Source organism: Athene cunicularia (assembly GCF_003259725.1).
Source record: "Athene cunicularia isolate RWA chromosome 1 unlocalized genomic scaffold, athCun1 chr1_part1, whole genome shotgun sequence".
NCBI lineage: Eukaryota > Metazoa > Chordata > Aves > Strigiformes > Strigidae > Athene > Athene cunicularia.
Window position 1 is genome coordinate 23,315,530 of NW_020799091.1, and position 16,749 is coordinate 23,332,278.

The 16,749-nt window shown below is 39.7% G+C and overlaps 1 protein-coding gene across 4 annotated transcripts in view; it reads right to left on the minus strand.

Annotated features, from left to right (window-relative positions):
• Window positions 1-16,749, minus strand: part of STARD13 (StAR related lipid transfer domain containing 13) — a 312,386-nt gene that overhangs the window by 50,107 nt on the left and 245,530 nt on the right. The window lies entirely within an intron of this gene.

Genomic DNA, 16,749 nt, shown 5'->3' on the forward strand with positions numbered 1-16,749 from the left:
ATCTGCTGTTACCAGCTGATTAACACAACAAGCAGATCTGCCTTTAGATCCCACTGTTTCCTTATTAGCTCTTTCCATTATAGGGCCTATGGACAAAGATATTCTGTGTATTTCTTCTGAAAAAACTGAACTCCAAACAGCAGAATGCCACTTGTTCACACAGTCTGGAAAAAGTTGTCATCTACACAAAATTCAGTTAACACAAGGCTGGCATTATCCTGGAAGTGCAGGCAAGAGATGTACCTACAAACCCAGATGACTTTTTCTGATTCACAACCATATTGTAATTATTATCATTGAAGTATATCAACATTATTAACATTTCATCATGTCTCAAGATTGTAGTGAAAAATAATTTATAAAACAAAGGTTAACATAATTTGTGGATATCCACTTTTTTATTACTACTGCTTCTAAGAGGATTAAACATCTGGCTGGATGGCCAGGTCCAAAGAGTTGTGGTGAATGGAGTTAAACCCAGCTGGCAGCCACTCACAAGTGGTGTTCCCCAGGGCTCAGTACTGGGGCCAGTTCTGTTTAAGATATTTATCAGTGATCAGGACAAGGGGATTGAGTGCACTCTCAGTAAATTTACAGATGACACCAAGCTGGTGGAAGTGTTGATCTGCTCGAGGGTAGGGAGGCTCTACAGAGGGATCTGGACAGGCTGGATCAATGGGCTGAGGCCAACTGTATGAGGCTCAACAAGGCTCAGTGCTGGGTCCTGCACTTGGGTCACAACAACCCCATGAAATGCCACAGGCTTGGGGAAGAGTATCTGGAAAGCTGACCAGCAGAAAAGGGCCTGGGGATGTTGGTTGACAGACAGCTGAATATAAGCTGGCAGTGTGCCCAGGTGTCCAAGGCGGCCAATGGCATCCTGGCTTCTATCAGATATAGGGTGGCCAGCAGGACAAGGGAAGAGATCATCCCCCTGTACTTGGCACTGGTGAGACACCTTGAATATTGTGTTCTTATTTCGGCTCCTCACTACAAAAAAGACAATGAGGTGCTGGAGTGCGTCCAAAGGGCAATGAAGCACAAGTCTTATGAAGAACAGCTGAGAGAACTGGGATTGTTTAGTCTGGAGAAGAGGAGGCTGAGGGGAGACCTCATCACTCTCTACAACTACCTGAAAGGAGGCTGTAGCGAGGTGGGTATCAGTCTCTTCTTCCAAGTAACAAGTGAAAGGATAAGAGGAAAAGGCCTCAACTTGTGCCAGGGCAGGTTTAGATTGGATATTAGGAAAAATTTATTCACTGAAAGGGTTATCCGGCATTGGAACACGGTGGCCAGGGAAGTGGTTGAGTCACCATCCCTGGAGGTATTTAAAGGACATAGATGTAGATGTAGATGTGGTGCTCAGAGACATGGTTTAGTGGTGTACTTGGCAGTGTTAGGTTTATGGTTGGACTTGATGATCTTAAAGGTCTTTTCCAACCTGAATGATTCTATGATCAAACACCCATATCTGTTTAATGCTTTTTCCCAGCTGCTATTTACTACAAGAATATTACTAATGAGAGCTGTCAGGATGTCTTCTTACAACTGTATGAAGAAATTAAAAGTGAGTAAATTAATACTAAGCAGAAATTTTATTTTCTTTAACTGGATATTCTGAACTTGGTCCGTCTTCCTTTTTGGAGTTGGATTGATCCTATGTCAGTGCCAGATGTGATGTGATAAACTGGCTCTGCCATGAGCAGGGGTTGGACCAGATGGCCTCCATTGTTTGATGGTTCTACTATTTTTTAAAGTTATTTCAGTGACTGAAGAAATAACATATGCTTACGCAAAGATGTTATTGTGAAGTAAATTTTACCCTTTGTTTTGACTGTGCGTTGCTGTAAAAACAGTGGAGTCACACTAGTGTGGGTTTCAGCATGATCTAGTCCAGAGCCTCTAATTATATGGCTGTATGCTGATCTTTATAGAGACATGAGAAAAACAAAGACATTAAAGGAAACAATTACTTGCTTACTAAAAAAAGAAAATCTTCCCTCACTCTGTTGTCACAAAGGCACCCATTTTTACAAAAGTCTCTTCCAAACACTCCAACACGAAAACAGTACTAAATGTGGGAAAGTCAAATTAAAAGTTCCTTTTTACAGTAGCACTGGAGCTACTGTTCAGACAGCTGTTCAGATGGTTTCCACGCTCCATCAGATGATGGAAATCTTGTTTAATTTTACTGACTAGATAGATAACTTTCAATACCAAAGTGGTGAACTCAAAGGCCAGAATTTTAAGGATATTTAAATTTCCTACTGGTAAGGTGCAGATCTTTGAAGATGATTGAAGTATTTAACTTTCATTTGCCTCCTCATGCACCTTTGATTCTGATTCACCCATCCCTGTCTTCTACTACCAGGTGGCTGCACACATTTTCTATATACTTCAGTACATACACATCTGAACGCACTTCAAAAACCCAAAGGGAAGATTACAGAGCAAAGAGTTTTGCCAATGAACTGAAATGTTTTGGATATTTGAACTAAACTACTTCCAGGATTTTTCTTCACACAAATCATTGTATTTTTTTGTTCGTTCCTCTTTGCAATGGAAGTTGCAGTCCATACAGCTACAGAGCAACACACAGAAACCAGGGTAATGCAATTTCTACATGATAGCTGTACATAAACATTTATTTGTTCATAGTGGAGGGAGGAAGGAACAGACAACTTGGCTTGTATAGTTATTATTTTTAGCATTTTGGCTGAAGTCTCCAGTTTCCTTTCCATACATTCTTTTATAGAAGGCTGTGGGGGTTTTATGTGCTCCTTCAAGTAGAGAACAGACTTCTAATGTAGTAAAAATACTGGTTTTCCATTCTGCAGCTCACCTAGGTCTGTTTCCAGCTATTAAAACGATTGTACAAAATAACTGTTCCCTATAATACAAAACTCTGCTATGGCAGAAATAACGCTGGGTATCTATAGTAGTGACACTTCTCATTTCCTTACCCTTGTTACACCACAGAACAAATGGAAGCCAGATTCATAGGAACCCTGTAATTACTCAACACTAATTATTGCCAGCAATAAAGCAGAGTTAGCAAAGAACTAATTAGCATGCCACCCAGGACTAACAACACTCTACACTTTTTTACTGTTATTTTTAGGTACAAGACGGGAAGACATAAATTGCTCTTTTATCAAATAGCATGAAAGAGTTTAGGTAAGTTAGATGTTTTCAGTTATCACTCTATAAAGCTGGAGTCTGCCCTTCAGCTTGTGGCATGTATTACCCTGGAAGAAGACAACAGGAAGGCTGGAGACCTACCGGTGCTTGCTCCCTGCCAGTACAGGAGAGTGGATCTGTGGGACAGACAGCAGGAGACACCAAAGCTATTGAAGCACAAACCTACTGTTTTCATGTCAATGTCTGTTTCATGCCAATAGCTGGGTAACAGGAGGGAATATGGAAGGGTTGGCCTCTGCAAATGTCAGTCAGTCCCTGGCACTTTTTAACTTGCTGGCTGAATTTCAACTATTTCTTAATCTTCTAATAGTTGTTGGGAAATCAGTTGGACATTTCAGCTGCCATCTCACGGATGGAGTCCCTTTGCTCTGTTTGCTGGAGAGCACATTCCCACTCATCTGAATCATTACTTGCCTGACTGTGAGCAAAGATGGTCTGGTCACTAGACAGTGCTACCAGATAGATATTTGGAGAGTAAATGACTAATTCCTTGCTCAGTTAGACTTTCAGTGGGAAATGAGACACATCACTTAATAAACTTCAGTTAAAAAAGGGGAAAAAATGGTCTTCCTTCCTTAGGAAGGAAAATTTTGAGACTTGATATGTTAATGTGTGTACTATGCTCAAAAGTATGTTCCAAGTACATGAGGACCACACAGCTACCTTGTATGAGGTGGTCTTCCTTCTTTTATGACTTCAACAATCAGGTAGCCTGGATATCAAACAGGAGAGGGTGTTTTTGGTAGTATTAAGGATTTGGTCCAGCACGTGGCTGATATCTAGACTTATTTATTTCACACGAGCATTTGGCCATAGACAGACACAGGACACTTGCCCCTCTGGCAAATACTTCTTACTTGAAGTTACGAATTTTCAGAAGCCATGACCTGATTCCTGATAATTTAGAGAGCATTCACCAGGAGATCAGTGAATATAACTCCATGCTATAGCTTGAGGTCAGTTTAGTCCAAGAGAGAGGCTAATGAAATAAAAATGAACAAATAAAGATCATAAGTTTTTATAAAAACCGAGAAGAGTGTTGAAGTGCATATTTTAAATATTTCCTCTGAACTCTGCAGCGCTGCTGGCACGCCACTGGTTTAGCACTTGGTCCTTGTTCAACATGCGCTACGTGGATGCACCAAGGTCTGTGTACATATATTTGCCAAGCAGAATAACAGAAGTAATGTGACTATTTCTGAAAAATGAAGTGTTTATGGCTTGCTCAGTTTCAGAATGTTTCATAATCTTCAGCACTCACAGTGTGTCACTCATGGGCTTGCAACATATTCCCTCTGAACAGAAGCCGCTTTGTGCTCACCACTGAAGAAGCATGTGCTGTGCGAGTGCCATACTGTATTTTGGCAGTAGCTGTTAGAAGTAAATTTACAGAGGATTAAGGAGATGGAGGGCAGTGTGCCTTGCACTGTAATTCTGCAGAGCATTAAAATACCTTGTTTAAAGAAGAGATGAGAGATGGCTGCTATTCCAAGATCTTAGGGTCTGAGGTTCAATTTGTTGGGCAAGATTTCCGTTTGGTCATTGGGAATATACATCCCTGAAAAACAGCAGCTGCTCTTGCCCAGGAGTGTGTGAGGACACCTCCTTCCCGTGGATGTCCCCTCCAGGGTGAGGTGGGAGCTGTCCGCAGGGGCACAGGGCCACCCAGACCTGCCCCCACTGGGAGCTCCCCACCGTCTGCTTGTGCTGCCTCTGGGACCAGCTCGGGGCCCTTCCCCACCTCCAGATGTGCTCTATGAAGAGCAGGATCCAGGGGATGCTCTGGCTTTATGTCCCCTCAAGGCCAGGAGAATGAATGTATGTGCTGAGGACATGAGCCAGTTTTGGCTGTCCAGTGTTACAGCAAAGGGATATACGGATAAACACAAAGATTGAAAACTGGTTGTGTATGCTTTGAAGGAAAAGGCAAAGTACTTTATTTTCAAAGTATAGCCTTTTTCTAGACTTCACCTTGGTCTGCACTTTTAAGAATCTGACATTTTTTGATGGTTTACTTCACTTTCAGATTTTGGCAGGGTCTAGCCTCAGATATGCCAGAAGTATGATGAGATAAGTTGTTCTCCAGACAGAAACAGAAGCAGAAAGCAGGCAGTTGCCTACAAAAGATGGTCTCTCCTACGGATTTCACTGTAAAAACACCTGACTCACTTTTCAAAAGGAGAAGACTAATTCTGACTATGAAATCTCAGTAAAATGGAAGTTAAAGATTTTAAATAACCATCTTAAGAGCTCACATGTTGTTCTGAAACCACTGGTTAAAACAGAAAACGATAAAGGTATTTTGATTTAGAAGATGGGCTGTATTTTGCAGATTTTTTTACACTGTAACAGTAGTTAGGAGCCCAGAACCTATGGTATCCTGTGGCCACTGCATTATGAAAGCTCACTTGCTACTAAGGAATTACACTGGTGTACTAAAAATTACAGTTCCTTTTTTTCCGGCAGAGCTTCATCTTTGAAGACAAACACAAACCCAAACAAACCAGCTCAGACTCCACTAGAGGAGGTGCAGGGAAGGCAACACCAACAAAAGGGGAAAATTATAGCTGTGATGATCCATTGGCTGACTCTGGGAACAGAGATGGGGCTTTCATTAATGTTTTTGCAACTCCAAGACAAAGCAAATTGCTAAAAGTAGCCTCAAAACTGAGTCTACAAAGCTATGAGCTGTTTAATGTATTTCAAAGCATTTCCTTCATTCATTGTTTACCAGTCTGGCCTTTCCTCATCAGGGGTAGAAAAACATAACGAATGCTTATCACCTGCAAGCTCAAATTCCCCTGGAAATAACTTTTTCAGGAAAATTTTATTGCGGTGAGGACTTTCAGAGAGTTCTGGAGTTTTAAAGTTTCTCATGATGTTTTGTATTTTTCTTCTAAATGAACAGGAAAAAACTCATCTGGCTCTCATTTGAATTCTCAATAGATTTTAGAAAGAAAATTCCAACCAGAAGTGTATTCCTACACCTAAAATCTACGTGGGAACGATGCTGCATGCTTGTCTCACACCAACAGCAGCCAGGAGAATCAGAGGTGAAGCTGGGTCAGCAGCAGACCCACTTGTTCCACGCAATGGTACGGGTCTCAGCAGAGGGGCTGGTTTTATAAAACAGGCTTCAGTAGGACATATCAGAAGCTTAGCATTAAGCATCTGCTTAAATATCTAGTTAACCTGTCTTCACAGTAGCCATTTTGTAATCCATGTAGAATATTTATTTACATCCATGGGGATATCTGGGGATATAAAGGGTAGGAATCATCTCACCTATACACAACTGCACTGGAACTATTCAGCCCAGGTGCTTCTGAAGGCTATGGAGAGAAAAAAGTACTTCCATGAAAATATTTATCTTATCTTAATGTCTAAAAGAGGTAAAATGGCTTGTGCCCAGAAAGTGCTCATTCTTCTCTAGGAACTATACAGAGAATTTGGGAGGAACAGGCATATAAAGCAAAAGACATTTCCAGTGAGATTATTTTTTCTTTGAGGCATCTCCCATTAATGTACTGCATGACATAGGGTCTGTAATTGCACCTATTTGCATCTGATTTTCTCCATTTGCAAAGGGATTAGAGATTTATGTAGGAACATTCCTGTGTAGGTGCTCAGCATTTTCTACAAACAGCATGTATTTCCCTCACAAAGCACATACATCACTGAATCAGTTACTCAACCTCTGAATCCACTAATCTCAAACACAAGCAAGGAAGTAAGTACTTGAGCTGTTCATCCCACCTGTGTCGTATTCATCGATTCACCTGCTGGTTTCCATAGGATATACGTATATTGCACTTACCAGAACTAAGCTACATGTACCAAGATTTCCCCCACAGTTAATACTAGACATTTTGGGTATTCAGGTTTTCTTTATGTATCTTAAGCTTATAAACAACTCCAACTACTTTTAATTTTTAGAATTTGCCAGAAAAATGCTTTTCTTTCCCTAAAAGTGTGGGATGTCTTTGGACAAAGATGTTAACTCAAAGCACAGAGCCAGTATAGCTAGGTCTAGGTTAAAGTCAGGTTGAGGGCAGGTTTTCCCAGACCTCTCAGGGAGGTAAGCATCTCCCCCTTCCAGCACCCTAAGAGCACTGTTCCTAGCTCTCCTTAGATGTACTCAACCGGTTGCTCAGTGCACAACAGAGACTAATGTGTGAACATGATGCTGGCAAAGCCTCACCAGAGGATTCTTATAATTCATGTGAAGACAATATATATAACTGATTTGTAGACCCGTAACTCTGTGGCACACTCACTATATCGGTTTCCTACAACTGTTGTTGACTGCCTTCCCTGTGCTTTTCTCCTCTTTCAGTTCAGAAACTTTGGGAAGAAACTTCCAATAGCAATTTGTTTGTGCCATGCCTATTTGGCATGCTGTGCTGCACTATTACACAAATAAACAGGGAACACAGTGTAACACCACAGCAGCAGATTTAACTAAGATCCAATTGTACTTGATGCCATCTGGATGTGGGAAGAATGTTCCCTTAAATGAAAAATCTTCGACAGAAAAACAAGTTCACCCTTCACAAGTATGTACCATAACACAGGACAATATACCACCTTTGACTTATGACTTCATCGGTAAGAAATTGTCCTAGCAATGGCATTTCTCCTACAACAGGCAGATGTGCTATTATATTGTTCCTTCTGCACAAATCTGAATTTGGGGTATCCTTTAGAGTTAGTATGAAGCCACTGTTTGCTAGGAAGTGGTAACCTGTCCTGTATCACCTCTCGAATGAATTACCTCTGGCTGAACCACCAGTGTTAGGATGGAGGGAAGCTACTGGCTCTTGATTTAGATTATCAGATTGTAAGCAACTAAACCAAATAGTTTGTATTTCAAGGTGCAATTTATTAATTTAACTGTCTCATTTTTACTGTGTTTATCACAGCAGAAACTCAGTGACAGCCTGAGTAAATGCTCTGACTTGTAATACACAGTCACCTAAAAAATTAACGGTGAGTTCTTTTCCCAAAAGACTTAAGCACAAACACGTTTCCAACACCAGGGCCTCTGAAGAGGAAATACCTCAGGGAGAATATTGTTATTAGGTGACACTGAGCAAATGCTTAAGCAGGAGTGATTGAAGCAGACTGTGTACCCTAAGGATTTAATGAGCAGCTCGGAGGAGTTGATGGCCTGAGGCATAGCCTCAGGTCATTAAACCTCAAATGGTTATTAATCCCCAGGAAATGCTTTCTGTCAAGGTCATTAATGCTATTATACAGTGGAAATTGAGGGCGCATCGAGAAATTAGCATGTAGTCTGTTTGCAGGAGAAATGCTCTCAGTGAGCCTGGGCAGGTTATTTGCAGGAGGATGCTGCAGTGTCCACCAGCCATCCGCCTTGACTGAACTTCCATGTCACTCTCTGCACCATTTCTAAGCTAAGTAGCTCTTCTGCAGAGTGTCACTACAGGAACTTTACCACACATTCAGCACTTAAATTAGCAGCTCGGCATAACTCCAAGGGATAACACTAGCTGAAGTCCCTCCTGCTGAGTAGAGATAACTTAGCATATGTTTTTAGGTCGGAGTCCTGCCCTGCTATTGCCTCTTTTTTAGAATAAAACCAGGAAATCTGATTCAATTGATGTATATTTGACTGAAGGCTGAAACTGTACAGGTGTACAGGTATTAGGATTGCTACCATACCAACCACAACAGATATTCTGAACTTTGAATTAAGACTATTTACAAGGGACCTGGAGATCTTTGCTTTCAAATCTATTATAATGATCAATGTTTAATTTTTAAGGCAATGCAACAGATTGCAATTGCCTAAACATGTTCCTTCTGCTCTAAACTAAGCAGGAAAGCCAGAAAATTGTAATATAGTAGTATCAGTTTGATTACATCCCTGAGGATGATTTAGCACCCTAATTATGCAGCTGTCCAAATTAAGAGAAGTAATTTTTCTTTATTAAAGAGCTTGAGGAGATTTAGAAAGCAACAGTATATTATACTAAGTAAAAAGAAAGAACAAAAGGATGTCATGATCAATTTAATTCTTCTGACAATGTCTGCATTAAATGATCAATGCTTAGACATGCATTGCTATTTACTGTTTGATTAAGTGCCCTAACATTCACTGGCATCAGACAATGCATCCTTACTAAATGGAATTTATGCAAATGTTATTTCAATTACATGTTTCTACATAGGTGTCAGGAACACACCACTTTATGGGGAACCAGAGGGCAAATTTACTGTTATTCTTTTGTCGGATTGGTTTCCTGAGAGATATTAATTGAATGAAATTGGTAAATTATTGGAGAAGAAACGTACTTTTACAATGATATTAAGAAAAAAACACCTTTGTATAATATGACTACACAGTTTTGGCATGTATTTGAGTCCCTGATTTCGTGATCATATATCATACGTTGTTTAGGCACTGATACAGTAAAAAAAGAAGTTATATTTTTAAAATGTAAAAAATGAAGTTGCACTTTAAAAATATAAATTTAACTGAATATTTCTAGAAGGAAACTTTCTCTTAATTTATATGTTAGACATCATTCCAAATACCTGAAAAAGAACTGCATACATGTCACAGTAAAGAAAATTTTATTTGGCAGTACTGGCTTAGACATGGCTGTGAAGCCATAAATCAGATAAAATATGTATTTGGACACTAAATTATTTTTGGACATGGAAAATTCCACTAATACTGTATTTTTATAGCAGTATGTTCCTGTAACCTAGATTGCAATCAAGCGATACATTTAAAGTTGTTTTCTTCTGAAGATGAATTCAAACTGCTGCAAGGGGTCCAACTGTGCAGTTTCATGCTGCCTTGAATAAGATTGCTTTCCTGATCAGGATTTTCAACAGATTTGTGCCATCGAAATCACCACACCTAGGCATTTCTAACACTTATTTCCTTGCTTGCTTTGCTGGATTGTGCCATAAGGCACACACCATACTGCTTACATAAGAAATAGATTGGAAAAAGACCACATGTCCTTGTATTTCCAACAAAACAGACAATTCCTTACCACTGGGCTCCTCTTTCTTTTATTTTTGTAAGTATACCTCTTCTTTATAACACTTCTGGGGTTTTTTTATTGTCTTGGTTTTCACACCTATCCCACTAATGCTCAGGATACTACAGTGAGTCTCTGTCAAGTTTCATTCCTCCAAGTGTCCTGGTCAAAGTTTAGGAAAATGTTGAACTCCACTGCCTGTGAAGGCAGTCACATTTCCTTCAGTGGATCTTAAAAAAACATAGAGTAAGGAATAACTTGATGATACCACCATCTGACTCATGTACTTGGGACTGATAATAACTATAGCCACATCCTGTAAAATGACCAGTTTATTAAAAAAAAAAAAAAAAAAAAAAAAAGTCAGCTTTTTCTCCTCCCAAGAATAACCATGCTCATTTTTATCTTAAAAAGACTTCATCTAAAAAGTTGAAATAAACCATAGAAAATAAGGCCAAAGTAGAGAGTGGAAGTTCATCTAATCCACTCTCTGTCAAAACCTCTAGGACTAATATTTACTCTTCCTTAGAGGAATCCTGGATTCAGGACAACTCTGAAAAAATACATACTCTGAGATACACCTGACCAAACAGGTTGCTTTGGTCTCAAACCAGCTAGGTGGCAAATTTACTACCCTTTGCTGCAGTAGGTGTTTTAATGGTACAGTTCCAGCTCTGTTCTCGATGGAGACACTAACTCAAGCAGTGTTCCGCTGCTGTGGCTGGAATGCACTGCTTACTTTTCCAGCCCTTGCACTTAACTGCCTCTGGATTGCCACACCTGTAGCTATTCAGCAGAAACTCAGTAAACTTCTTTTCCTGCAAATGGTATCTTTATGCCTGCTGTGCTGGCATCTCAGCATCATTTGCATCCCTGATTACAGAAATTGTGCCATTTCATACAATGCTGCTTTCCACAGTTTGTGAAGGGTGCTGGATGATAACCTCAGCTGCACTGCCCAGATTAGTTCACACTCACTTCTGATGAATCCAAAAGAGCAGGTCTCCAAACTATTGCTGATTTGTTTGGATGAGAAGTCTGCACAACTGTGAGTTTCAGAAGGCAGAAGAGTGAATTCTGGGAAAGCAAAAATACCAATGAATGAAAAGCTAAGAATATACTTTGGATGAAGCATGGAAGAGAGAATTGCCAATTCCTCAAATAACATTGTTTATATAACAGTATCCTGTTGAGGGGAACTACGTAACTGCAGTGACTATGAGTAACTGTGCGCACTCATGTCATGATAATGTGATGGATTATCATGAAAGTCTACTCTGAAGAGAACAATATTTGACTCAGGCAAACGCTGCTCTTCTAAATAGCCATGGTTATCCTGTACAAGGCACAATGAACAAAAAGTGTGTTTGACCAGCCAAGAGTATGTTCTTTCAAATCAAGAAAGTCCCCAAATTATTATCATAGTAATAAATACCTCGCCAAAATAGTATTTCACAGTGAACATTTTTACCAAACACCAGACACTCTCACTACTAATAAATAACCTGAAGAGTACTTTCCTATTTAGTATGAGTGAAAATATCAGAATTTAGCTGTAAAAGTTTTTGTATACAAAGCCTTATGAACAGTTCACAGATAATGACAACAGATAATGACAACTGTTTTTCTCTGGTTCTGTGAAGAAAAATGCTCAAATATATACTTACTTATATATATACCTGTTCAAAAAGACTGATATGTATAACCAGGTCTCTGAATTTAGCTGGTGTCTCTGCAATGCTCAGGGTAAGTAAAGTAGTAAAGAAGCATTAATTAGTATTACTTTGCTGTCATATTACTGTTTTTCTTCAGTCTCAGAGCCTGAGCAGTAACACTTCCCAATGACCACCTAAAGCATCAATGCAGAGATCACATGCCTCCTCACTGCCTGCTTTTTTCTGTTTCTTTTCCTTTGAAATATTTTAAGGCTGAGGTAATAGCACACAGAAAATATGATATTTACTCTCTCTTTCAGTGCAGACAGGTTTTGAAGCAATACAGTAGGTCTAACCCAAAAAAAAGAGTTTGCTACATTTCAATTCACACGCACACTACGAGCATTACTGAAGGCAACTGCTGTACCACTAAGTAGAGGTGTATCTGCTTCCCCATTTAATACCTGTTGACTCATTCTTATGCTTCAGTTTACAGTCTGTCTTAGTAGCTTTAATAGCTCACTCTAAATTCAATGAACAGAATACAACTAGATTTTGCAGGGAACTGCAGGAAAAAAAAAATCCCCAAATGTTCTCTGTTATTGTTTTCCACTTTTTATGATAAGGAAGTTGTCACTGTGGTCAGCAAGGAGAGAAATACAGATGCAGAAAGAACTATTTAGAAAGATAGTCTTCGAAAAAGCTGTTACTCAAGTGTCTGTCAGGGGGATCAGGTACAATTGCTCTGCTCCATTTATTTTTAATCACATCTGGCAACTGGCCTCAAGTTTCCAAGACTTTATGATGCCTTGAAACGAAAAGGGTAAAACGTTCTCCTCCATCATTTTGGAAGACATCAGGGCATTAGCATATGTAGTAAGTGTAAAGACTCTTCCAAAGCAGCCTTTTAAGAGCTGTGTGCTAATGGAGCTGCCCAAAGTATGTCAGTCAGTTATGAGACCAGTAGCACCACTTCATTTCTACCACAATGATATGATACCCCTAAGGCAAATATGGCCTTCAGGAGATGAAAAAATGAGAAAGGACAGCATCACAAATGAGTCCCCAAGGAATGTTACGATAGAAGATTATCCTTAACTGAAATAGAATAGATAGCTTTACTGTGGGTTTTTACCTTGGAATTACCCAGGAATTTATTTCATAATTATTTCATCCATAACTACACAAAATTTGGAAGATATTTAGATCCGTTCTGCCAGCCCCCCACCCACCCTGCCCCCAAGTTATTTTCTACTGGAAATACCTGCAATAGCCAACAAGAATTCAAAACAGACAGTACTGAGCATCCACCTTGATTCCAAGCTGTGATATATGTAGCTTGTTCTTGTGTACATCAGAGGTTCATGTTTTCACAGTACCCACAGGGACTTCTAGTTAGGGACAATTTCCTTTAATAAAAAGCACAACTGGGTATATTTAGAAACAATTACAGTTTCTGACCTTATGTTTCTCCTAAAATCCTACATTCTAACCATAGTCAGAATCTTCTTCTAAAAAGTCTCCAGACTTCTAAATCTTACCTTCAAGAATTATTTTTCTAATATCATTGCTGCCTCCAGTCTCTGCCACTGTTTTCTCGGGTATGTGAATTTGACCATCTACACTACAAAAGCTTCCAGGAGCTCACTACTGTAACCCTAGTCATCTCTTTGTCCATTTTGGACATTTGCACTAACATACTTAAGTAGGGAGAGTAAAATTCATCTGCAATAAGCACACGCACATACACTGCTTTTTAAATACTATGCCCCTTTATTCAGGAGGGTTATTTTTCTGCCAGTCTACGAGATGACCACTGAAGGGCTTTCAGATTAATGCTCAGGGACTTCAGGTTAGATGTTTTTCCAGGAGTGCTCTGCTCCCTGAGGGCAGGATACTGCTCTGACAGTCCAAGACGGTGCTTTGCATTTTCTTCCTGAGGACACCTGGTATCACCCCATATGGACTCTGCAGTGATATCAAACACTGTGAAAATACTCTAGAAATCTAATTTAATAAATAATAAATATGAGTATATTTTTATTACTGTTCTCATGCAAAAAATTTATGTCCTGCCATGCAAATAGCAGAGTATGCTCTCCCTGAGATTAACATTTTGGGTCAAGCTCTTCCAGCAGAGATTTCTCTCCTGAAGTGTATGTGTACACAAGTCCTAATCGGTCCAAGAGTCGGTGCATATAAATTGGCATGAACTGAGAGAAAAGAATCGTTTTGTACATGGAGTAAGAGAGAGTTCTCCTCCCTGGTACAGTCTAATTCAGAACAGTCTTTGTAGACTAGACACTTCATACATCAGGGTTAAAAACTTCAAAGTGATAGTGCATCTTAGGAAACAAAAGCAATGAGATGTTAGGTTCCCACTCTGAACAGCTTCTCCCCACTGAATACTGGAGGAACTGGGGAGACCCACCTCACCAGGCTGAAGCCGGTCTCTGGCCACTACTCTCCTAACTCCCACTTGCAGAAGTGGTGACAACACAGAAGATACTAAGCCAAGTGGACACTGAAAGTCTATCCAAGTATATTATAGTGGGTCAACACAGACTGAAACAGAGAAATGATTTTGCAGATTCAGACTGATAAAAAATATTAGAACAGCCTTAGGAGGAAGTTGCCTGAGGTCTGAAAGCAAAGGATAAATCTTACATTCTAAACACTTTGGTGAGTTCCACATGATAAATATTTTTGGTACTGTTATACATTCAATTTCTGTGACTTTTACTGAACAATTTGTGTCAATCTGACTTTCAAGAGGAAAATTAGTTTTCAAGAATAGCATCTCCAAATGACTTTCTTGAACTGGCAGTAGCTAAATTGCCCTTGGATAGTCAAGACAAGCTCCAAATAATGGGAAAAACTCCTGTCCATTCATAGGTTGGGTTTTTTTTTAATATTCTGAAAAATAAACCATATGTGTGAGCCATGATATTTTACAACTGCAGATGGGGAGACACAGAAGGAGACTGAAGGCTAAACACAGCATTCATGAACTTCTAAAATTCTCTTTGACTGTACATACATTTTAATATAGTTTGAGATGTTATATCCAAGTTTATTTCTCTTTTAAATGCTATTTAATGGAAGGTACACAGAGTTAATTATACTTTTAAAGGTGGCAAAGTAGGAGATGACCAAAATAACTGTTGCTTTATAGGTGCAATGTACTGATATAACCTTCTTTGGCCATATATGAGCTGGATAGTTTCTTATTATGCTTGATAAGCTCAGACCAAATTCATCACTGGCCATTCATCTGCTGAGCTGGAATACATTAGGGATGAACTAGCAGGGCGAGTCCCATATTTTAATTATGATGAGTTGCTTAATAATTTTTCACTCTAATAATTTAAAAGATTTTATAGCAAACCTAAAAATGTGTTCCTCCTATGTCTGTCTCCACACACAACTCACAGATCTTCATCTACTAATTTCCTCATAATACTTTTCATTTCTGCTTGTGTTACAGTATATTTGTACTATTACTTCCAAAAGAAATAATATTCATACCACCTGTCTCCCTGGGACACCTCTCTGCACCCCAATATAATTTCAGAAGCTATTGGCCAGTTTGTGGGGGGACCCGCTACCCAGACTGAGAAGCAGCAGACAGTTGAATAAAGAGTAGACAACACTTTGTATCAGCCACAGCATATGTACCATTTTTCCAAACAATATTTAAGGGATGAGAGAGATCTGAGGAGTGGCATGGAAGTGGGGAAGTAAGGACTTGGTTTCGGTAAGGTGGGGGGAAGGAATCCACATCCATAGGAAACTAGGCTGCACTGCCGCCACTGCTCAGAAAGGAATTAATTTAGCTCAATTTTACAATATTCTCTATGCTGAGGATAAAGGTCAACCACTACTCATCACTGGGCAATGGGCTGCTCCAACTTTTGGCAGCTCCAGAATGACTCATAAGAGGAACACATCACTGATCCATTCTTCACCAGTGTTGCAGGAGTGACTGCATAATGTCCTCACTGCATAATGTCCTCACTGCATAATGCCCTCACATTGTCCTTGCAGCCTTGTTCCTCCCACGTTTTACTTCTTTAGAAACTCCAAGCAAAGAAGATGCTAAGGGGCTGTTGCACTGAGTAGGAGCTCTGTAGCCAACCCCTGCCCTGAGCTATGTACTTGCCTAGGTCCAAAAGCTCCTGAAAGAGGCAGCTTCAAGAAAGGACCCTGGAGCAAAATATTTCCCAGTGCTACAGATCTACTAAATTCTGGCACAAATGTGACAGAAGAGACAATCAGAAATGAAGAAATAATCATGCCCATAGAAAACCAACAAGCAGCCAGCCATTCCTGAAATATACATCAAGTACAACATCTCTGGAGACTCATAATCTTTTCCACAAACCATGTCATAATCAAAGGCTGTACAAAGCTCATCTTCTACCAATACCAGTCAAAAACACATAATGCATTTACCAGAACAAGGCTTTTTTTAACTTAGTGCTGCTCAAACACTCAATGACAAATGAGCTGGTATCTTACAGAGTTTGCAGTGTTCACAGGCAAAAAAGGAAAGGCTAAGAAACAAAAGCATGGAGACTTACGGATGGTCATCCTATGAAGGCAGGAATTTAGCTCCTCTGAGTTAAACGCAGATGTGAGCTCAACACACTCAGACCAAGCAGAGCTCAGGATCTCCTCCCTCTGGGGTGAGTGCTATAATTCTTGGGTTATGATGCAAGGGGAAGATAAGTCACATCCATCTTCAAATGAGTAAATGGATCCCAACTGCATGGAGGTGCCAGTATTTATTTCCTATTGTTTCTCTATATTCCCAATGGAAGAGGTGTTTACTTGAATGAGACAGACTGAATCATCCTCGGGTGGGTGGGTGG